Source organism: Anolis sagrei, chromosome 6 (genome assembly GCF_037176765.1).
Source record: "Anolis sagrei isolate rAnoSag1 chromosome 6, rAnoSag1.mat, whole genome shotgun sequence".
Classification (NCBI taxonomy): domain Eukaryota; kingdom Metazoa; phylum Chordata; class Lepidosauria; order Squamata; family Dactyloidae; genus Anolis; species Anolis sagrei.
This window is the reverse complement of record NC_090026.1, coordinates 40,711,390-40,734,844: the sequence shown is the minus strand read 5'-3', so window position 1 is coordinate 40,734,844 and position 23,455 is coordinate 40,711,390. Positions and strand designations below refer to the sequence as shown.

At 41.9% G+C, this 23,455-nt stretch overlaps 1 protein-coding gene across 2 annotated transcripts in view; it reads left to right on the top strand.

Moving 5' to 3' along the window:
• THRA (thyroid hormone receptor alpha) overlaps positions 1 to 23,455 on the top strand; it is a 219,581-nt gene that overhangs the window by 60,800 nt on the left and 135,326 nt on the right. The window contains exon 2 of one of the 2 annotated variants that reach the window (XM_060781049.2): positions 22,182 to 22,275. The exons of the other annotated variant lie outside the window; for it this stretch is intronic. The gene's annotated coding sequence lies outside the window, so the exon portion shown is untranslated. The remainder of the gene's footprint in view (positions 1 to 22,181; positions 22,276 to 23,455) is intronic. 2 annotated transcript variants of the gene reach the window in all.

The window sequence follows — 23,455 nt, the reverse complement described above, 5'->3', positions numbered from 1 at the left end:
CCATGGCGAACAGAAAACGCTAGAAGGGTTTGGTGGGCATTGACCTTGATTTTGGAAATTGTAGTTCTCCTACATCCAGAGAGCACTGTGGACCCAAACAATGATGATCTGGGCCGAACTTGACACAAATATTCCATATATCGAAATATGAACACAGATTGAGTTTGGAGGAAATAGACCGTGACATTTGGGAGTTGTAGTTACCGGGATTTATAGTTCACCTACAATCAAAGTTCCTCTTGAACCCCAATGACAGAATTGAGGCAAACTTCCTACACAGAACCCCCATGACCAACAGAAAACACTTAAGGCTATCCAGTCCAACTCCCTTCGCCAGGGCAAGAAAACATAATCCAAGCCCTCCTGACAAAGAGCCATCCAGCCATAGATAGAGATAGATGTGATTCACACAGAGAGAGATGTAGTATCATAGATTTGAAAGGGACCCTTAAAGAAGGACAATAATATGTTGCATGTTCCAGAGTAGGCAAACCAGAAAATCTCAACATCAACACTGACAAAGAAACAAGAAATACTGTTTACCCGCAAGCATAAAGAAATTACATATATTAGAAACCAACACTTTCTCATTATTTTCCAGATCACCAGACCGGGCCACAGCAATGCGTGGCAGGCGATAGCTAGTATACACACGCACGTGAAAATTGAGATTCAGAATTTTGCATCTACTATCATATGTTGTGTTCCTCTTAAAGCACTGTTCCCATAGTAAACATGGTAGATAGCATTAGCCTATGACTCCTCGAAGCTATGCTCTATAATTTCATAATTATGGTCTGTGTCCTGTTCCCTGTTTACTAAAAGGTTCCCCTGAAATCTTTCTTAGGCGTGTTGCAGGCTGGCCAGTCATCCCCCACCTTGTACTTTGCCTCTTCATTTGATCTGCTTAGTGCTTCTCTGCTAATTGGTCAAGTGAGTTACCTTCCTGCAAAGCATCTTACCTGCCTGATCCACTTTAGGCCTCTAAGCTGACAAGTTGCAGAAATGGCTGATGCAGAGAGCATCCATGGCTGTAAGCTTTGCAGTGGCGGAAGATTTCTGGTCCTTTGCCTTTTTGGCTGTAGCAGAGCAGCAGAATGTTAATACGCTGAACTTGTCAAGGTTTCCCATGCATAATTTGTGCTTTTTTTCCCAATTTCCGGGCATCCTCCATAATATAACATAAAAGAGGTCAGATTTGGATTGTTTTACAAGGGTTGAATGAAAAGTAATGCCTCCACCTTCGTTACTTAGGTTTGAGTGGGAATATTTTAATAAATCAAACACAGAAATAATCCTTAGAGCGTGCTCTTTAACTACCACTATTCACTTTTCCACGTAATCACCAGACAATTGGATACATTTCTGCCAACGATGAAGACGCTTTCTGAAGCCGTCACAGAAGAAGTCAACACTCTGTTGACCAGCGTCTCACAGTTGTTTCAACATCTTCATCAGAAGCCTAATGATGTCCCCGCATTATTTATCATGTCAGAAGCAAACCAAACAGTTGTATTGCATTTTTAACAAACAAACAAACAAACAAAACACAAAGTTTGCAGGCTTGGTAGTTGATTAAATGTCTTTTGACCAGTAGCTGGCCACTTGGAGTGCCTCTGCTTTTGCTATAAGAAGGTCCTCCATTGTGCATGTAGCAGGGCTCAGGTTGCATTGCAGCAGATGGTCTGAAGTTTGCTCTTCTCTACACTCGCATGTCGTGGATTCCACTTTGTAGCCCCATTTCTTAAGGTTGGCTCTGCATCTCGTGGTACCAGAGCCCAGTCTATTCAGCGCCTTCCAAGTTGCCCACTTTTCTGTGTGCCCAGTGGGGAGTCTCTCATTTGGTATCCACCATTGATTGAGGTTCTGGCTTTGAGCCTGCCACTTTTGGGCTCTCGCTTGCTGAGGTGTTCCAGCGAGTGTCTCTGTAGCTCTTAGAAAACTATTTCTTGATTTAAGTCGTTGACGTGCTGGCTGATACCCAAACAGGGGATGAGCTGGAAATGTCACTGCCTTGCTCCTTTCACTATTGGTTGCTACTTCCCGATGGATGTCAGGTGGTGCAATACCGGCTAAACAGTGTAATTTCTCCAGTGGTGTAGGACGCAGATAAACAGCTTGCATTCTCAGCTTGCATTCACAGAAACGGTACCATTTGCATGTTTTCGAACTGCTAGGTTGGCAGAAGCTGGGGCTAACATTGGGAGCTTATCCCATCCTTGGATCCAAACCACTGACCTTCTGATCAGCAAATTCTGCAGCTTAGCAGTTTAACTCACTGCATTACCATGGTCCTTGCATTTTAGAATAACATTTATGTATTTTTTTGCATTTAATGTGTATTTTAATTTGCATTTATTTCTTTCAGTATTTTGTACATTGGCACCACATCCTGTCTGATATTAAAAACTAAGCAGAATTGGCTCTGATTAGTATTTGGATGGAAGGCCACCAGTGCTGTGGGCTACATGTAAGAAACTGGCAAAACCACCTCTATGTATTCCTTCCCAAAGAAACCTTATGAAATTCATGGTATTGGCATAAGTTGATAGACCACTTAAAGGAACATGCGCACACTCAAGTCATTTTGAGTCCCAGTAGTAGGAAGAAAGTGGGATACAATATCATCTATTTTTAAAATGCATAGCAATGACATACATAAAGAGGATGCCAAACAAAGTAGTATTGGGAAGGAAGGAATTTCCTGAGGGGGCACATATGTGCAGGAATCTACTGAGGGTGAGCGTGTTGGGAGGAAAAAACCAGATGGACAGACTAGAGAAACATTAGGAAAACATCTAGGCAGATCCACAAGAAGCTCATACATTGGGGTGTTGAGTTGTTTCCAGACTGTATGTCCGTGTTCTATCAGCTTTTTCTCCTGATGTTTCGCCTGTATCTGTGGCTGGCATCTTCAGAGGATGCCAATCACAAATGCAGGCGAAATGTTAGGAGAAAATGCTGCTATACAGCTCAGAAACCACACAACACCCCAGTGTTCAGAGAAAGTAGTAGATTCTTTTTTTGTGTCAGGAGCAACTTGAGAAACTGCAAGTCGCTTCTTGTGTGAAAGAATTTGCCGTCTGCAAGGACGTTGCCCAGGGAACGCTCGGATGTTTGATGTTTGATGATGATGATGATAATAATAATGATAATAATAATAATAATAATAATAATAATAATATAAACTTAACACAAATACTCAATATGCTCAATATGCCCAAATGTGAACACTGGTGGAGTTTGGGGAAAATAGACCATGACTTTTGGGAGTTGTAGCTGCTGGGATTTATAGTTCACCTACAATCAAAGAGCATTCTGAACCTCACCAATGATAGAATTGGGTCAAACTTCCCACACAGAACCCCCATGACCAACAGAAAATGCTATGTTTTCTGATGGTCTTTGGCAACCCCTCTGACACCCCCTCACGACCCCCTCAGGGGTCCCGACCCCCTGGTTGAGAAACACTGCTCTAAGGCCTCACCAGACTACAAATCCCAGGATATTACCATGGTGCATAAAGTGGAATATAGCACTATAATTGCATGGTGTGAAAGAACCTCAAATGCGGAATTGAGAGAAATGTTTTAAATATGATCTTGATCCAAATTGCTGGAATGGGGTGAGGGATTAATGCTTCCTCAATATTCCCGGAGGTCATGTTCCAGATTGCTTAAGTGGAGGAAGGAGCCTTCAGTTTCATCCTCTTCCATGCAGCCCTATAAACCTCCTTTTCCAGTGCTTTCAGTCCTACTGGGGGAAAGAACTACAAGAGAATCAACACACTACTCTCTTTTTCCTAGCAGAATTAGAGCCTACCCGCCTGTCAGTCAATGATTTCATGGGCTGATAGAAACCAGATTCTGCTGGGAGCCAGCAGGCAGGGAGACGTCGTCGCTCCTCTTATGGTTTGCAGTGGTAAAAGTATATAAGGGAAGATTTTGGATAGTGAAGAACTTTCCCTTCCCAAGTGCCACATGTGGGCTATAGATTGCACACTCCTGCACGAATTAACAAGTAATGTTGGTAATTAGGCCCAAACGGGATATATTGCTGGTTTTTTACGAATGTGGATCAGTTTGGACTCTGTTTCAGAGAAGCTTTGTTAAGAGGCTGTTTGTCAGAAGAGAATGTTTAGAATTTAAGGGTGTAAATTTTATGATCTCAGCTTCAGTACTGCCTCCAAACCGCAGCGGCGGGTGGGTGCTTGGGTCTGAAAATCCAAGCAAAAGTGTTGACGCTTAAAGCGAATCGCGTAAACGAACACACTGCAGTCCGCTGTGTGCTGTCTTATGCATGGTGAAACATAAGGACTTAGCACAGTGTATTGTCGAAGGCTTTCATGGCCGGAATCACTGGGTTGTTGTAGGTTTTTTCGAGCTATATGGCCATGTTCTAGAGGCATTCTCTCCTGACGTTTCGCCTGCATGTATGGCAAGCATCCTCAGAGGTAGTGAGGATACTTGCCTCAATACCTCTGAGGATGCTTGCCATAGATGCAGGCAAAGCGTCAGGAGAGAATGCCTCTAGAACATTGCCATATAGCCCGAAAAACCCTTAGCACAGTATTTCTCAACCTTCCTAATGCCCCAACTCCTTAATACAGTTCCTCATGTTGTGGAGACCCCCAACCATAAAATTATTTTTGTTGCTACTTCATAACTGTAATTTTGCTACTGTTATGAATTGTAACGTAAATATCTTATATGCAAAATGTATTTTCATTCACTGGACCAAATTGGGCACAAATACCTGATACACCCAGGTTGAGGTTGAGGAGAATTGATTTTTTTATTTGGGAGTTGTAATTGCTGGGATTTATAGTTCGCCTACAACCAAACAGCATTCTGAACTCCACCAACGATGCAATTGAACCAAACTTGACACACAGAACTCCCATGATTAACAGAAAGTACTGGTGGAGTTTGAGAAAAATAGATCTTGGCATTTGGGTGTTGTAGTTGCTGGGATTTATAGTTCACCTACAATCGAAAAGCATTATGAACTCCATCAACAATGGAATTGAACCAAACTTGACACACACAACTCCCATGATAAACTGAAAGTACTGGAAGGATTTAGTGGGCATTGACCTTGAGTTTTGGAGTTGCAGTTCACCTACATCCAGAGAGCACTGTGGACTCAAACAATGATGGATCTGGACCAAACTTGGCACGAATGCTCAATATGCCCAAATGTGAACACTGGTGGAGTTTGAGGAAAATAGATCCTGACATTTGGGAGTTGTAGTTGCTGGAATTTATAGCTCACCTACAATCAAAGAGCATTCCGAACCACACTAATGATAGAATTGGGCCAAACTTCCCACACAGAACTCCCATGACCAACAGACACTACTGTGTTTTTTGATGGTCTTTGGCAACCCCCTTGACACCCTCTTGCGACCCCCCCTTCCAGGGGTCCTGACTCCCAGGTTGAGAAATACTGCCTTAGCATAACACTTCCCATTCTCATTAGTGCGAGTGTGAATGTGCTGGGTTCTTAACTCTTGTGGGAAATCAAAGATGTTTTGATCCTAGATTTTGTTTTGTGCTACCACGTTCAAGCCGTGCGAAGAGATTTCCTCACACATGAAGAGCTTGGGAGCCTGTTCCTTGGACTCTGGATACCCTAGCCAGCCCTTCCTCTAGTTTCAGAGGCTTAGCCAAGCATTGATCATGCACATGAAAGTTTATTTTCATAACCTTAAAGGCCAGGAACTTCCTTTCTTTTCTGCTTTTTGAAAGGATGTTGGTCTTCCTTGCAGCCGTAAGGGGAAAAAAGGATATTAATTGAGCTCGCACAGAAATCATTTCACACTTCCCCCCTTCCTTACAATCCTTAATGTAGTTTGCTTATGATTCCCTTTGTTTCACCTCCCCATATATCTCATCTCTGCCAGTAAATCCCAGCTGCAACCCCAGAGCCAACTTCAATCTCCTCCTTTGCACTGATGCTTAGAACGGTGTTTCTCAACCTTCCTAATGTTGTGACCCCTTAATATAGTTCCCCATGTTGTGGTGACCCCCAACCATAAAATTATTTTCGTTGCGACTTCATAACTGTAATTTTGCTACTGTTAGGAAGTGTAATGTAAGTATCTGATATGCAGGGTGTATCTTCATTCACTGGACCAAATTTGGCACAAATACCTGATATGTTAAATGGCTGAGCTGCTGAACTTGGTGGAAAAGTCAGAGGTTCAAATTTGGGGCGTGGTGTGAGCTCCTGCTGTTAGCCCCAGCTTCTGCCAACCTAGCAGTTCAAAAACATGAAAATGTGAGTAGATCAATAGGTACCGCATCGGCAGGAAGATAACAGCGCGCCATGCAGTGATGCTGGCCACATGACCTTGGAGGTGACCACGGACAACGTCGGCTCTTCAGCTTAGAAATAGAGATGAGCACCAACCCCCAAAGTCAGACACAACTGGACTTAATGCCAAGGGAAAACCTTTTGCCTGCCCAAATTTGAATACTGGTGGGGTTGGGGGAATTATTTTGTCATTTGGGAGTTGTAGTTGCTGGAACTTACAGTTCAGCTACAATGAAAGAGCATTCTGAACTCTTCCAATGATGGAATTGAACCAAACTTGGCATACAGAACTCCCATAACCAAGAGAAAATACTGGAAGGGTTTGGTGTGCATTGACCTTGAGTTTTGGAGTTGTAGTTCATCTATATCCAGATAGCACTGCGGTCTCGAATAGTTATGGATCTGGACCAAACTTGGCATGAATACTCAATATGACGAAATATGAACACTGGTGGAGTTTGGGGGAAATAGACCTTGACATTTGAGAGTTGTAGTTGCTGGGATTTATAGTTCACCTACAATCAAAGAGCATTCTGAACCCCACCAACGATAGAATTGGGCCAAACTTCCCACACAGAACCCCCGTGACCAACAAAAAATACTGTGTTTTCTGATGGTCTTTGGCGACCCCCTGACACCCCCCCCACGACCCCCCCCCCAGGGGTCATGGCACCCAGGTTGAGAAACGCTGGTTTAGAATCTCCCAAGATTTATTATAGGCACTTGGGTTCTTTCGGTCATTGGTCCCTTCTTTCTGCTGCAGCTTGCCAATGTCCTTGATCAGCTCTCCAAAGGCCTGTTTTGCTCCTTGGTGGATGGCGTTCTGCTTTTGTGCCACATCAGGATCCCCTTGCAGCATGCGCGTACACCCTCCTCGGGCGGCCACTTTGTCTCCAGGTGCAGTTTGGCTCTCTCTCATCCCTGGACTTCGGCCGCAGCTTGTTTTGCAGCTGCAAAAGTCCTGAGTCAGCAAGAAAAACCCTTGCTGGGTGCAGGGATGGTGGGAACTGGGAGCCAGCCAGGCGGTTGCATGTTAAGAGGGTTGTTTAAACGGCTGGAAAGGGAACAAGTTTATCTCCTGCAGTGACTATTTTTTTGTTTCGTCAAGGGTTTAATTTGAACTTGGACTCCCACCAAAGCTAAAGCCCTGCAACTACTTTTGGCCCAGAACTTGTGAAGAAAGGGAAAGAGATGTGCTTTTCTTCTCTCTTAGAAGAAGAGAACCTCTGAACATGGGAAGAACACCTTTTTTTTTTTTACTACCAAGGAACCCAAACAAGTCCTTGCCCCCTAGGTATGGGTTTAAGATGCAGAAGGTTTGATGATTCATAGAAATTTCAGAGGCTACTGGGTTGTTGTGAGTTTTCTGGGCTGTATGGATGGCCATGTTCCAGAAGCATTCTCTCCTGACGTTTTGCCTGCATCTATGTATAATATTGTGCTATGCTAATAATATAATTGATTGTATATACATATAATATTTGTAAGCTGCTCTGAGTCCCCTTCAGGGTGAGAAAGGGTGATGTATAAATATTAGGGCTGGGCGGTTTCGTTTCATTAGTTCGTAATTCGTTAAAAATTCGTTATTATTTTTTTTGTTAACGAAGCGATAACGAACCATTCTGGAGCAGCTTAAAAATGAAACGAATTTTTCAATTCGTTTCGTAAATGCTTCGTATTTTGTTATGTATTCGTTTCGTTATTGGTTTGAGGTCGTTTCGTTATTATTTCCGCATTTCTTAGGCAAGTTTTATAGTTGTTTTTTGTTTAATTAGTGAAAAAAAATATATCACACCAACAGTCAACAACAGAGGGAGGGGGAAGCTTCAGAAGTTCCCCCTGTCCCATTTGGAGGTTTTTTAGCGTATTGCGCTGTCGCGTCCGCCATTAACGAATCGTTTCGTTATTGTTTTGTAATTTTTTTACCATTTACGAAATTTCGTAAATATCGAACTTTTTTTTTAAAAAAAAATTGGAATTCTTTTAAATATCGAAACGCAAAAAACCCCAAAAAACGAATCGATTTTAGAAACAAATTTTTCCGTTGTTACCCAGGCCTAATAAATATAGCAAATAAATAAATTAATAATTTCATGACCAGAGGATGTACTTTACAGTAAAATCTTTTTCATACAAAAGTTAAAACATCATTAAAAACACTCTAATTGGACCTGTTGAAAACCAATGTACTATAGTGGTTTGAGCATTGGACTATGATTCTGGAAACCAGGATTCAAACCCTTGCAAACCATGGACACCCATTGGATTACCCTGAGCAAGTCGCACTCTCTCAGCCTCATAGGAAAGCAGAGGCAAAGTCCCCCGGAAGAAATCTTGCAAAAATAAAATAAAATCCCATGATAGGATCACCATACATTGGAAATGACTTCAAGGCACACATCAACAGTAGCCCATTAAGACATTATAAAAGCACAGAAGTATAACAATCCCCATTACAAGATTATTCTGTCACAATGACATAAGAGTCACAGGCCTGCCTAAAAAGAAGGTATTTCACTTGCTGGTGGAATGAGAGTAGACAGGGTCAGTTAAGGGAAGTTGCCGTCCAACAACATGTGGAAAGCTACAGTTTTTCCACCCCATCTTAGACCAGAGAGTCCTCTTGTATAGGTGACAGAGTCCATCTTTAGACCTACTCAAATGATGACGGTGTGTCAGCTAGAGGAGTTCTTTCATGTGGTCAAGGAGTGGTCTGCTTCAAACAGCACAAAGAACCAACAGGTAGAAACCGCAGGAATCCACGGAGCCTGGTTAGCATGGCATTTTGGAGATAAATGAGTTATACCTGCTTCAACATAGTTATGTCAGAATCAGAGATGGATGCAGCCAGAATGCTGCCTAGTCCGGTTGGTGTTGGATGCCTTTTAGTTCATATAGCCGGAGGATGTTGACAAGTTGCTTAGACACCATACCTTTCCATCATTGTTCCTATAAAAATGCAGCCAGATCTAGATGATCTCTCCAGAAGATGGGGGAGCCCAAGGCCTCTATAAGGAAAGGCGTTGTTTCCATGGCCTCAAAGGAGCAGGTATTTCAACCATTTTACAAGCAAACTGATGTGAATCCAACAGATTTGCATAATTACCATCTGGGGTTGAACTTTCTTTTCCAGGGCAAATTCTTTGAGTAGGATGTGATGTTTCAGTTTTGCAGGTTTTTGAGATGATACTGATTATTTGCCCCAATATGGTTCTTTGCCTGTCTAGGGAATTGAAACTGCCCTGGTCATCCTAGTCATTGACCTTCGGCAGTAAATAGATAGAAAGAAGGAAACCCTGTTAGTTCTTCTGGACTTTTCTCCACTTTTGGTATTATCATTATGTTCTTTTGGGCCACCTTGCTAGATTTACAGTCAGAAGCATAAAGCAGTGGTTGCATGGAAAACAGTAAAAGTAACTACGTATTACATGTAACATAATACTTATGGAATATAAAGGTAATTGCAGTCCTTTTTAAATTGGTAAAATGACTATTACACTCTCTCTCATATATTGTATATTTAAATGTGTATAGTAATAATAATAATATAACATCATAATAATAAAAATAACAACAACAACAACAAGCCAGTCAAGGTGCTCCCAGTGGTGATCAGCACACTGGGTGCAGTGCCTAAAGACCTTGGCCTGCACTTAAACACAATCGGCGCTGACAAAATTACCATCTGCCAGCTGCAGAAGGCCACCTTACTGGGATCTGCACACATTATTCACCGATACATCACACAGTCCTAGACACTTGGGAAGTGTCCAACGTGTGATCCAATGCAACAGCCAGCAGAGTGTCTGCTGTGGACTCAACTTGTTGTGTTTCAAATAACAAAAACAACAATGAACTACAAACAGAAGCACAATTCTGTGGCCCAAATGATTCGCTGGAACTTATGTCACAAGAACCACCTGTCAGCAGTAAAGAACTGGTGGGATCATAAACCTGCAAAGTTAGTGGAAAATGAACACGCAATAATACTGTGGGACTTTCGAATCCAGACTGACAAAGTTTTGGAACACAATACACCAGACATCACAATTGTGGAAAAGAAAAAAGTTTATTGATGTCGCCATACCAGGTGATAGTCTCATTGAGGAAAAACAACAGGAAAAACTCAGCCGTTATCAAGACTACAAAATGGAACTGCAGAGGCTCTGGCATAAACCAGTACAGGTGGTCCCAGTAGTGATCAACACACTGGGTGCCATGCCAAAAGATCTCAGCTGGCATTTGGAAACAATAGACATTGACAAAAATCACAATCTGTCAACTGCAAAAGGCCACCTTACTTGGATCTGCACACATAATTCGAAAATACATCAAACAGTTCTAGACGCTTGGGAAGTGTTTGACTTGTGATTTTATGATAAGAAATCCAGCATATAGATCTCGTTTGCTGTGACATACTGTGCTTTGTGTCAGTAAAATAATAATAATAATAATAATAATAATAATAATAATAATAATAAAACTTTATTTATAGACCACCTTCTCTCCCCAAGGTGGACTCAGGGCGGTTTAAACACAAGAAAGGCAAACATTCAATGCCCAACTCAAATACAAACATTTCAAAAATAAACAAAATAATACAAAAATAATGACAAAAGAGAAATGAACAACAAAATAAAAACGGCATACAAATAATTGAATAAATATATACTAGTAACATAAATTAACCATTAAGACATAAATCCTGAAAAAGGCGATTAAAATACATAAAAATGACTTATCATTGTTCTTTCTAATGTATCGTAGCAGCAATGGAATACAAGTAAGTTAGCCAGCATTCCAGCGGAGTTGAAATGTCCTAGTCCTCCTCTCCATACGCTAAAGCGCATACGTGCATTTTCAAGAGTTTTTTTAAGGAAAGGAAGGTGGGGACCATTTCTATTTCTTTAGGAAGGGAGTTCCAGAGACGGGAAGCGATTACAGAGAAGGCTCCCTCTCTCGTTCCCACCGAGCTTGTGACAGGGGTGGGAACAAGAGCAGGGCCTCCTCTGTTGACCATAATGCATGGGATGCTCTGTATAAGGAGATGCAATTAGACAAATAGCCTGGACCCAAACTATTTTGAGCTTTATAGATAACGACCAGCACTTTGTGTTTAGTTCAGAAGTGGACCGACAACCAGCGGAGCTGCCACAGCATGGGAGTCATCCTCTCACAATACGGTACTCCAGTTAGCAATCTGGTCGCCGGTCTCTGCACCAATTGCAGCTTCCGAACTATCTTGAGAAGCAGCCCCACGTAGAGAGCTGCATGCAATTATGTAATGTTCATTAATGTAGGGATAACTATCACTTCTAAAATGTTTTGGTAGGGACTTTAGCTCATTTCTTTTTATTAAGTTATTAAGTGTATTTTTTCTAAAATAATAAGAACATTGAAAGGTAATGCATTAGTAATTATTTAGCAATGCGTTATTCTCAAAGTAACCTGTAAAATAAACACGTTGGGGAAAATGAAAAATACAAATCTGTCCACTCTCTATATCTCTGGGTTTTGTCTTTCAGATTTGATTTGCAGATCAAATTACCGTAATATGTTCTCTTTAGGAAACACTAGGTCAATAATAATATTTCATATATTGATCTTGGATGTACAGTGTTTGTGTTTCTTCTTGGAAGAAGACTATGGGATTCAAATACAGAGAAATCTTTTGTCATTATGACCATTGTCAGCTTTTAGGCTTGTTCATTAGTTGTTCTCCCAATAAACTCATTGAGAGAGTTCATCGGCAAGTTCATTTTGAGGTGTTACCAGTATATGGACAACACATGGGTCTATCCTTTGTTTTGATCTTCCAGTCCTAAGCAAACAGTGGGAAACTTAAGCAGGTGTCTGGAATCAGTTCTGGGATGAATAAGGAAAATCAAGTTGAAAGTCAGTCCCAATAAAATGGAAACACAATTTGTTTGAAAGAGTACCAGACAGAACAGAAGCAAAGAACTGGAGACAGGAATACATTTTCAACTATAAAAATAAACAAGTGCATACTTTGAGCTTCTTATAATAATTAGTGGTACAGGTGAGCGCAGTGGCTATGGGGGAAAGATTTCTCAATGAGTTGCTATTCATATAATGGTTTATATAGTTTAGCTTTTTTTCTATTGTCAATTTTTTGCCAGTTTGTCTGCAGAAATTCTAGGATTAGGGATTTGCTTTGGCGTGATGTTCAGGAGCCAGCAGAATTATCTGTACCCAGTCCACTTTGTCAGTGTCTTGAGTATTTTAATTGTGGAGTCTTGACTTTTGCAGGTTTGATTTAATAATAATAATAATAATAATAATAATAATAATAATAATAGATTTAATACTATTACTAATAATAATAGATTTAATAATAACAACAATAATACTTTATTTATGACCTGCCTTATCTCCCCAAGGAGACTCAATGTCTAAATGTTCTCTCTAAAGATCTCTTGGTCCTCCAGTGTGACTTTATGGTGAACTTCCTTCCAAAATACTGGGGGGACCTAGAGATTTCTCGAGAGAACAAGTCTCTAGAATCTCTATGTCCTCCATTGCAGTTATGTGTTCAGTTTCCAGCCAAATTTTACTATAAACTAGAAATTCCTAGAAAGATGTTCAGTTAGGTGGGAAAAAAAGTATTTTCATTATTCACAGCTTTTCACTTTCACATGAGTCCAGTGCCCATAACTAAGTGGTTCTCAACTTGTGGGTCCCCAGGTGTTTTGGCCTAAAGGTAAAGGTTTTCCCCTGGCATTAAGTCCAGTTGTGTCCAACTCAGGGGGTTGGTGCGCTTCTCCATTTCTAAGACGAAGAGCTAGCATTGTCCATAGACACCTCCAAGGTCATGTGGCCAGCATGATTGCATGGAGCGCCATTACCTTCCCACCGGAGCAGTACCTATTGATCTTCTAACATTTGCATGTTTTTGAGCTGCTAGGTTGGCAGAAGCTGGGTCTGACAGCAGAAATTCATGGCACTCCCCAGATTCGAACCTGCGACCTTTCGGTCAACAAGTTTAGCAACTCAGTAGTTTAACCCACTGCGCTACCAGGGGCTCCATGTCTCCATGTTTTGGCCTACAACTCTCAGAAATCCTGAGCCTGTTTACCAGCTGTTAGGATTTCTGGGAGTTGAAGGCCAAAACATCTGGGGACCCGGAGGTTGAGAACCACTGCTAACCCTAGTGAATGTGAAGGGCTGACTGTAGTGTGTTCATGTTTATAAATTGGTCGGGACATCTACGTCTTTCTACTCTATGCAGAGTGTACCAGGAATAGCTTGAGCGGATGGTGAAATGGAGAACAACACATCTTGAGGGCACCAGCTTGGCAAAGGCTTATGTTACTCAGACTGGAAGCTGGCACAGATCTTTTTGTCTTATCTGTATTGGAGTTGCTCTGTGTTCCTAGGCATCAAAATAAAGAAAAGGTCTTGCTGATGCTTATCTGGAGGTGTTGGATATATCAAGCGCTCTTTGGATTGAAGGACAGGATGTACCATTAGGCAAAGTGAGGCATTTCCCTTCGGCAGCAGATTGTGGGTATTGTAAAAGAGCATCAAGTTGTTACTCATTTACTCCATCTGTATTGTATTTTTACTGCCAGCGTTGGGAAGAGGTGTTTGCAGGATTTTTCATATACTGAAGTAACTTTTCTGAACTTTGTATGCAATGCACCTCCACTTGGGTTAGTTGGAGGCATATCAGGCAGAGAAATGTCTTGGGGTGCCTCTACACCAAGCATGGGAAAACTTTCTAACTTGGGGGGGGGGGGCACATGATGGTTTGGAGCAGATTGTGCAGGCCAGGAGGCGGGATTCTCCCCAAGCCCCCCCCCCCCCTGTTCATCCCCCTCCTCTTCTTTTTTGGAGACAGAAAGTGATGGAAAGATGGGAAAAAATTGGATTCCAACAGGATTAGCCTTGGTCAGGATGAGATGGCGGACGTGAGAAAAAAGTGTATCCATTAGACCAGTGGTTCTCAACCTGATGGTCGGGACCCCTGGGGGGGTCATGAAGGGGTGCTAGAGGGGTCACCAAACACCATCAGAAAACACAGTATTTTCTGTTGGTCATGGGGGTTCTGTGTGGGAAGTTTGGCCCAATTCTGTTGTTGGTGGGTTTCAAGGGACTCTTTGATTGTAATTGAACTATAAATCCCAGCAACTATAACTCCCAAATGTCAAGGTCTATTTTCTCCAAACCTCACCCATGCTCACATTTGGTCATAAAAAAACATAGGCAAAGTTTGGGCTGTTGTAGGTTTTTTTCGGGCTATATGACCATGGTCTAGAGGCATTCTCTCCTGACGTTTCGCCTGCATCTATGGCAAGCATCCTCAGAGATAGTGAGGTCTGTTGGAACTAGGCAAAAGGGTTTATATATAGGCAAAGTTTGTTAAACAGTAAAAACTTTGTTTTGGTGGGATATCCCGTAGCAAAATTTTAAACAGTTTTTCAATGAATATCTTGTCTCAAAAGAATACAACATAGTTTGTGGCAGTCAAAAAATGAAGTTTCTGGAGTATAACAACTTCATTCAATTTAAGTGCCTCACAATTAAACAGGAAATATCACTTTCGAAGCAGGAACACATTTTTTCAAATTTTGTTATATAGTGATATTTGATTAAAATGTTCTCTCTAGGTCTTCCAGTCTCAAAATATATGCCTTCTGTCTCAGTGTTTTAACTGTGTTGTATCCCACTTTAAGTCATTTTAGACCCAAGGGAACCCTTTCTTCTAAAAGGAAGTGGACTGAAAGTTCACTTCTGGGACATGTCCTGTTGCAAAATAGTCCTCTCCTGGGTCTAGTAGGGTTCAGTGATATATCAGAATCCCCACATGCTCCTTAGAAATTATCTGGGGTACAAAAACACATTCATGTTGGTGACACGCTTTTGTGGACCTGCATCATTTTGCGACACAGTCATTCAGTTTTAATAATGAAATGTATGGGGACACAACATTATATTATTTCAATTATATTTTGGAAAATATATGATTTGTAAGATGATAACATCAAATTCCAAGATTTTTGTCATTTCTTGTTGCATTTGCGTAACACACAATACACTTCAGCTGACACAATAATGTGTCGCAACACACAGTTTGGAAAACTCTGATTTAACATTTAAGATTCCCAAATTCTGGTCCTCCGGATGATTTGGACTTCAACTCCCAGGTGCTTCAACTGCCTTGGCCCTTGATCAGGGCTTCTGGAAACTGAAGTCCAAAATGCCTAGAAAACCAGAGTTTAGGAAACACAGTTTTCAATCCTTATTTTTCAAACTGCTTCACATCATAGCCAGTAGAGCCACTTCCACACAACTGAATAAAATCTCACATTATGTGCTTTGAACTGGAATATATGCTAGTGTGGACTCAGATAACCTTGTTCAACGCAGATATTGTGGGATTTTCTGCCTTGATATTCTGGGTTATATGGTTGTGTGGAAGGGCCCTCGGTTAAAGTTAAGGCAAGTGGTTTTTTAAGTGTCAGCTAGGTTCTGAGTCAGCACAGGACCTCAGTGACCAGGGCATTGCCATATGCAAACTCTGCAAAATGAGTTCATGCTCAGTTCCTCTGATAAGGGACTGGATTGCCCTCTTTGTCGTAATTAGCATGTGTGCACCGTGACGTTTGGATTTTCCACTTTGGACGAAATTATATTGTCGCACATATTTTTCTCTCTCTCTCCCTTAATGAGAAACGAAACCATGGAGATTGAAAAATAAACAAATTAGCAGTTTTGGATTTTCATACTCCAATTTAACAGAAGCTTTGCACTTGCTTGCTCATCCAGGTCGACAAATATTTTGAAGCGAATCTGGCGCTGAACCCGATTCCTATGCTCTGGGAAAATGGAGGGGGTGGAGCTCCTACATGCAAAGGAACGTGGAAGGAGGAGGAGGAGGAGGGAGGAAGCGAGATATGATTTAACTCTTTCCCTCTGCCGTTGAGCCGCTCCATTCCCTTGCAAGGCGTGTGTGTGAGTGTGACAAGCTGCCAGCTGGCCTTGGCTCAAGTTTACGTGGGAGCTATGGTGGCCTCCCGCAACAGATGCTCTGTGGCGGATTGTGCTGCATCGACGGCCCTCCTTTCCCCCCCTCCCATGCCAAAGCACTTAGACTTAATTAAACATCTTCCGATTTTCCAAGCCAGGAACAAGAAGCTCCCTAGGCCTGGCTCCACGCCACTCCGTGCCGGAGAGAAGAGCAGCAGCGAGGCACCAGGGAAGGGCTCAGATGTGCCGCAGCCACTGTGTCACAGCACCCACTTCCCCGTACAGTGGGACTGCTCCCCCCCCCCCACACGGCTTCCTTTTGGACACACAAGCTCTCTAATCCCCAGCAGCTCCCACCTGCTGTCTCTTCTGTTAATATGCATTCAGTCTTAATCCAGAGAGCCAAGGCTGGCTGGATGTGATTCCTAAGTGTCTAAACACTAGGTGCACAGGGCCCAAGGATTTTGACGTTTTGCTACTTATTCCTGCTCAGGGCGATGATTTAACTCTGTTTGAGCTGGTTGCACCAAAATATAGAACTTGAAATAGCCCTCTTTTGGGAAGTTACAAATTCCTGAATCCCCTTCTTAAACTTTTCCACCTAAGAAATTGTGCGACCCCCATGTATATATATAATACTAGCTGTCCCCTGCCACGTGTTGCTGTGGCCCCGTCTGTTGACATGGAAAATAAAGTAATGAGAAAGTGTTGGTTTCTAATATATGTAATGTCTTCCTGCTTGTGGGTAAACAGTATTTCTTGCTGTTTCTTTGTCAGTGTTGATGTGGAGATTGTCTGGTTTGCCTACTCAGGAACATGCAGCATATAATTGTCCTTCTTCAGGGGTCCCTTTCAAATCTATGTGTGTGTGAATCATATATATCTCTCTATATCTATGGCTGGATGGTTCTTTGTCAGGGGGGCTTTGATTACATTTTCTTGCCCTCGTGAAGGGAGTTGGGCTGGATGGCCTTAAGTATTTTCTATTGGTCATGGGGGTTCTGTGTGGAAAGTTTGCCCCAATTCTGTAATTTGTGGGGTTCAGAACACTCTTTGATTGTAGGTGAACTATAAATCCCAGCAACTACAACTCCCAAATGTCAAGATCTATTTCCCCCAAACTCCATCTCTGTTCACATTTGGCCGTATTGAGTGTTTGTGGCAAGTTTGGTCCAGATCCATCATTGTTTGAATCCACACTGCTCTCTGGATGTAGGTGAACTACAACTCCCAAACTCAAGGTCAATGCCCACCAAACCCTTCCAGTATTTTCTGTTGGTCAAGGAAGTTCTGTGTGTGCAAAGCCTGGTTCAGTTCCATCGCTGGTGGAGTTCAGAATGCTCTTTGATTGTAGGTGAACTATAAATCCCAGCAGCTACAACTCCCAAATGACAAAATCAACATTTTTTGAGTGATGGTTCTCCTTGTGTTGAGACATCTTGTTGCCAAATTTGGTGTGATTTCGTTCATTGATTCGTTTGTTTTTAAGGTACTCCTTATGCACAGAACATTTATATATATATAGATATAGATAGGTATAAAAACCAAACATTTACTGATAGTATTTTATTTATTTATTTATTTATTTATTTATTTTAAACTTTTGTATCCCGATCTTCTCTACCTCCGTAGAGGGACTCCGACCAGCTAACAGCAAGTATTCAATGCTCACAAACAAATCATCATAAATAAACAATAAGTTAAAAATACATATCAGATAAAAAGCATAATAAAACATTCACCAGGATAAAAACCACGTCCAACTCAGTCTGCACATTGTGGTCAATACCTTAGTCAATTACCAGTCTCAGCCATCACTCTGCAAATGCCTTGTTCCACAACCAAGACTTCACTTGCTTCCTAAAGGAGGAAGGGGGCAGATCTAATTTCCTTCAGGAGAGAGTTCCATAGCCGGGGAGCCACCACAGAAAAGGCCCTGTCTCTCGTTCCCACCAAAGGTGGCAGGACCGAGAGCAGGGCCTCTCCAGAAGATCTTAACACCCTTGATGGTTCATAAGGGAGAATATATTTGGACAGGTAGTAAATCAGCTTTTGTGCAGGAGCCCCCAGTGGTGCAGTGGGTTAAACCCCTGTGCCGGCAGGACTGAAGACTGACAGGTCACAGGTTCAAATCCGGGGAGAGGTGGATGAACTCCCTCTATCGGCTCCAGCTCCTCATGCGGGGACATGAGAGAAGCCTCCCAAAAGGATGATAAAAACATCAATTCATCCGGGCGTCCCCTGGGCAATGTCCTTGCAGACAGCCAATTCTCTCACACCAGAAGCGACTTGCAGTCTCTCAAGTCGCTCCTGACATGACAAAAAAAAAAGAAGCTTTTGTGCGGTTTGAATCTGGGGAGTGGGGTGAGCTCCCATTTGTCAGTTCCAGCTTCTCATGCAGGAAGATGAGAGAATCCTCCCACAGGTTGGTAAAACATTCCGGCATCTCCTGGGCAATGTCCTTGCAGATGACCAATTCTCTCACAACAGAAGCGACTTGCAGTTTCTCAAGTTGCTCCAGACACACACAAAAAAGTGTTTGTGAGGCTTGCTAAACAGACTATTTTTCCTTTTTATGAAGTACAGCTGAAACATTTTCTGCAGAGTCCATTGTAAATTCAAGGTTCATTGTTGTGAAATTTTTCATGTCCCCAACTCTGAGCTAAGGGGACCCCATGTGGGGTTGGGACCCACAGTTTGAGAAGCAATGTTCTAGCCATCACAAGGATTATTTGTGCTGGTTGTGGTTGTAATGGGGAGGGGGAGAGAAAGGTAACTTTTCCAACTTGTTTTCTACCCAGTCTGAAGCTTTCTTCTATCAGTGTCCTTCCGATGACATCTGGACTTGCAGACCAGATAAGAGGAAGGGGATTGCAAGGTTTCTCTTAAATCAGAAAAAAGTCACGTGGGAAAGGAAGGACACTCGGTCAGCATCATATTGACAGTGAACTATCACTGTGATAGCCTTGCCTGTGATGGCTCTGTATTCACTGCATAGGAGGAGGAAGGTCTAAAGTGTGCATTCAGTGGCGTTTGGTAATGTGTGTGGTTCTACGCTGTACCAGTTTCAATTGTGAGGATGAGCTTGTTTGGTTTTGCAAGCTAAAGTGTGCAATCATTTATGAAAGGAAAAGAAAAGCCTTCCTAAAATAGCCTGCCAACGCGCTCTCGGGATCTATTGTCTCTCACATGCTAGTATTGTGCGCGTATGTGTGTGCGTGTTTTTAACATGAGAAACCTTGAAATGTTCCCTATGTTATGGGTAATCCTGCTGTATGAGTACGTCTGGAAAAGCTGCATCCTGCAATGTTGTCCTACCTAGAGGAACACAACTGATACCTGCAAAGGTTCCCACACTGATAGAGAACTCCTCCCCAAAATGTGAAATTGCACCTGTCTATGGTCCATATTATAATTATATATTTACATTACACGTAAAATTACTTAATAATATTACAATATAATGGTATAGTGCAATATAGTAATATATAATACTGATATTATACTATGCTAATAATATAATATATTGTATGAAAATATATTTTGAGAAGGGCGGCATATAAATGCCGTAAAAAATAAAATAAAAATTAAATATTTTCAAGGCTGATTGCAATGTATTCTTCCCCCAATTTTGAACTTAGACTAATTAAACAAGCCAGTGCAACCTCTGGGAGGCCTGTGTTTGAAGGGTGGGCAGAAGAGGGAATTTCAGCAGGTGAAGCAAACATAGCAAACTACACCTGCTGAAATTTCTCCCTCTGCACAATTTTTAAAGGTACAGGGACCCTTTGTCATTTTCGTCATCCACCGAAATTGGATCTCAGTCAACATGGACACTCAAAGACAAGTTGAGTAAAGAACTCCATACGCATGTCTCACGTCTGCAGGAGAATACCCTGTATTTACTGGGTTGTTGTAGGTTTTTCAAACTGTATGTCCATGTTCTAGAAGCATTCTCTCCTGACGTTTCGCCTGCATCTATGGCAGGCATGCTCAGAGGTTGTGAGGTCTGTTGGAAGCTAGGAAAATTGGGTTTATATGTCTGTGGAAAGTTCAGGGTGGGAGAAAGAACTCTTGTCTGTTGGAGCTAAGTGTGAATGTTTCAATTGGCCACCTTGATTAGCATTTGATGGTCTGACAGTTTTTAGGTGTGGCTTGTTCCTGCCTGAGGGAATCCTTTGTTGAGAGGTGATTAGCTGCTCCTGATTGCTCCTTGTCTGGAGTTCCCCTGTGTTTGAGTTTTGTTCTTTATTTACTGTTTATTTACTGTTATAATTTTTTAGGTGTGGCTTGTTCCTGCCTGAGGGAATCCTTTGTTGAGAGGTGATTAGCTGCTCCTGATTGTTCCTTGTCTGGAGTTCCCCTGTGTTTGAGTTTTGTTCTTTATTTACTGTTATAATTTTAGCGTCGAAAATCTGAACCACACTTTACATAACTGCAATCTATATGAAAAAGAAAGGAAACAATACTTATGGCTTTTTATATGCAATAAAACAAGCTGGCATACAGTGGCCAAAATCTCATTTTTGTTGGCTGGTTACAACCTCTTTCTGACAACAAAAGTTGCCCTTTATTTGTTTAAAGCTGCTAAAAGGAGATAGGAGTACATTGATCAGATTGGGGTGCTATGTAGGGGAGACGAAGATAGTTGATGTATATATTTACGGGTAAGCTACATTGGTTTCAAGCTAACAAACACCTGTATATTTGTATTTGTATTTTATTTTAAGAGGACTAGATGTATGTTACGTGTTGTGTTATAATTGTGTTAGAGAAGAAAATGATACTGGGGAAAATGGAAGGAAAAAGGAAGAGGGGCCAACCAAGGGCAAGTTGGATGGATGGTATCCTTGAAGTGACTGGATTGACCTTGAAAGAGCTGGGGGTGGTGATGAGTAACAGGGAGCTCTGGCATGGACTGGTCCATGAAGTCACGAAAAGTCTGAAACGACTGAATGAATGAACAACAACAACATATGTTTATTTTCACCGTGTTTGCACTGTCTGGTTGATAAGGCCAACTGGCTAATCAATAAAAATTGTTGTTGTTGTTGTTGTTATAATTTGAGGGTTTTTTTAAATACTGGTTGCCAGATTTTGTTCACTCTAACAACTCTAACAACCACCATGTTAGGCTACACAGAGAAGTCATTGAAATACATAGGCATGTGGACAATTTCAACAGAAAGGAAGAAACCATGAAAATGAACAAAATCTGGCTACCAGTATTTAAAAAAACTCTAAAATTATAACAGTAAATAAAGAACAAAACTCAAACACACAGAACTCCAGACAAGAAACAATCAGGGACAGCTAATCACTTTCCAACAAAGGATTCCTGCAGGCAGGAAGTAGCCAAGTCTTGAAGCTGCAAGACCATTCAGTGCTAATCAAGGTGGCCAATTGCAACATTCACAGCTGCTTCCAATAGGCAAGAGTTCTTGGTCCCACCTTGGACTTTCCACAGATATATAAATAATAATAATAATAATAATAATAATAATAATAAACATTTATTTGTACCCCACTACCATCTCCCGAAGGACTTGGTACAGCTTACAAGAGGCTGAGCCCGAATACAACAATAAAAACAACAGCAACAACAATACAGCAAAATAACTCAAAAAACAAGGCAGTAACATTAACAACACACAATGATGCAACACAATTTTCCTAGTTCCAACAGACCTCACTACCTCTGAGGATGCTTGCCATAGATGCAGGCGAAACGTCAGGAGAGAATGCTACTAGTCATGATCATACAGCCTGAAAAACCTACAACAACCCAGTGATTCCGGCCATAAAAGCCTTCGACAATACATCCTGTATTTATATATTCAGATTGCTTGAACAATCTATGTTTTCCCTTCCAGAATACAGAACACAACCTTGGCTCCATCTTGCCTAGAGCTCCTTTTTGTGCACAGATGAGAAGAGTGGCTGAAGAGGAGTAAAGCTGTGGGAAAGGTCAGTATGCACACCGCACGTGTAGATCCAGGGAATGGGGCTTGACAGGTTGTACGTGAGAGGTGTACCTGTTGGGAATGTTTTGGGTCGGTGTGTATGTGTCCCCTGCCCCCATCAGCTGCTCTTGTCCATCTCTCATCAGGCTGGCCAATTGGTTGTTAATTACCCTTTATTGTTAGCAGAGGCTTAGCTAAACCCTGCTAATTCCTTCTAATTTGTCCTTGTTGATCAGGTGGTGCAGGTGGTAATGGGATGGGCAGCAGTCTTCCATCTGTCTATGCCTACTGTGAGTAGGTTGGAGTGCTTATTGCTGCGTGCAAATGTATCAAAGGGTACAGTTCCTTTAAGCAGTTTTTGCTATCCATCAATTCTGTGCGATTGCTTAGAAAGCTTCCATAAAATGTTTGGGGACCTTGCAGTGTTGGAGAGCTCTGCTTGCGGAGCAGAACCTTTATTTCAGGTTGAGGTTTTCCCTCCTCAGTCCATGAACTAACCCACCAGACCTCCATCAGCTTCCAGATGTTATTTATCCCCACTTAAATATCACTTACTTACTTACTACTTACTTACTTAGGCGATCCCTCATTGTCCAAGTAGGATTGTCTTCTAAGATCGGTGCACTGGTGGTGGGTACGTAGGTGACTGTGGAGCCCTATTCTTGATCTGCATGTTCTCCTGCAGTGAGGGCATTGGTTTCCAGTTGGAAGGTGGTCCTGGTTGGGGTTGGCTTGACGCACCTTCCTCTTGGCACGTTTCTCTCTTTCACCCACCATTCGTGCCTCTTCAAATTCTGTAGCACTACTGGTCACAGCTGACTTCCAGCTGGAGCACTCAAGAGCCAGGGCTTCCCCAGTTCTCAGTGTCTATGCCAGAGTTTTTAAGGTTGGCTTTGAGCCCATCTTTAAATCTCTTTTCCTGCCCACCAACATTCTTGAGTTTGGAGTAGAGCAACTGCTTTGGGAGACGGTGGTCGGGCATCCGGACAACATGGCTGGTCCAGTGGAATTGATGGCAGAGGACCATCACTTCAGTGCTGGTGGTCTTTGCTTCTTCCAGCACACTGACATTTGTCTGCTTGTCTTCCCAAGAGATATGCAATATAGTAATATATAATACTGATATTTTACTATGCTAATAATATATATTGTGTGAAAATATATCTTGTAAGCCGCTCTGAGTT